Below are 1,009 nucleotides of genomic sequence, written 5' to 3'. Positions count from 1 at the left end.
CGATATCATTCATAAATGGTCGATTTTATTAAATGACACATTAAGAAGTGACGATTTTAATTTCATGACGATGCTGTTTGTTGATGACCACATTATATTAGGAGAATCTGAAAAAAAATTCAAATTTCAGTACACAAATTGAGTCAAACTGCCGCAAAACACGGAATGAGAATGCCAACAGATGGCATTTCAAAGATTGGAACCCATTAGAGCCAAAGTTGTTATAAAAGGACAAATAATTGAACAAGTAAGAAAACATAAAAATTTAGGATGCAATTTTAAATTTCCCATGTCAGATGATTGAGCTGAAATTGGCCCGATTTAGACATTTCCATGGAACTATGCGACGTACATTAAAACATAAGGAAAGTAACATTAATTAAACTCTACAAATAACAGTCTTACCTCTGCTGCTGTATGGTAGCGAATGTTGGACCCTTATGTCTGATTAATTACGACGAATCGTATCATCAGAAATGAAGTTCCTCCGCTTTGTAGCGGGATATTCATTGTTGGACCATGAAAAAATACCGCTCTTAGACAGGAAGTAAACTTTGAACCTGTTAGAAATGTAACGGAAAAATACCGGCTGAACTGGGAAGACCATGTCCAACGTATGTCTAATAATAGAATATCTAAAGCGGCAATGCCGTGTAACAAAATCGGGAAAAGGAACGTTGAACGTCGCGTAAAGAAATGGCGTGAACAAATCTGAGGCGTAACAGGCCAGAAGACCTAATCCTTCAAGACGACGATGATGATGAAGAAGGTACTTTAACAAATACGTCATTTTCATCGTACAGAGGGGGGGGGGGGGGGCGGGGGAGTATGTTTCATTTCACAGTGAAACGAATTTTCATTAATAGTTTCATCTTTCATTTAACCAGTAATCATTTTGTGTACTTGATGGTAGGTTTGTACAGCTCAGTGAAGAAGTTGTAGAGAAGTATCAATAAATAGTTTTGTACTCTGTCTTCTACCTATATATAACATAAGCAAGTAATAGGCG

This window comes from Schistocerca serialis, chromosome 1 (assembly GCF_023864345.2).
Source record: "Schistocerca serialis cubense isolate TAMUIC-IGC-003099 chromosome 1, iqSchSeri2.2, whole genome shotgun sequence".
Classification (NCBI taxonomy): Eukaryota; Metazoa; Arthropoda; class Insecta; order Orthoptera; family Acrididae; genus Schistocerca; species Schistocerca serialis.
Note: the sequence above shows the minus strand (reverse complement) of the source record.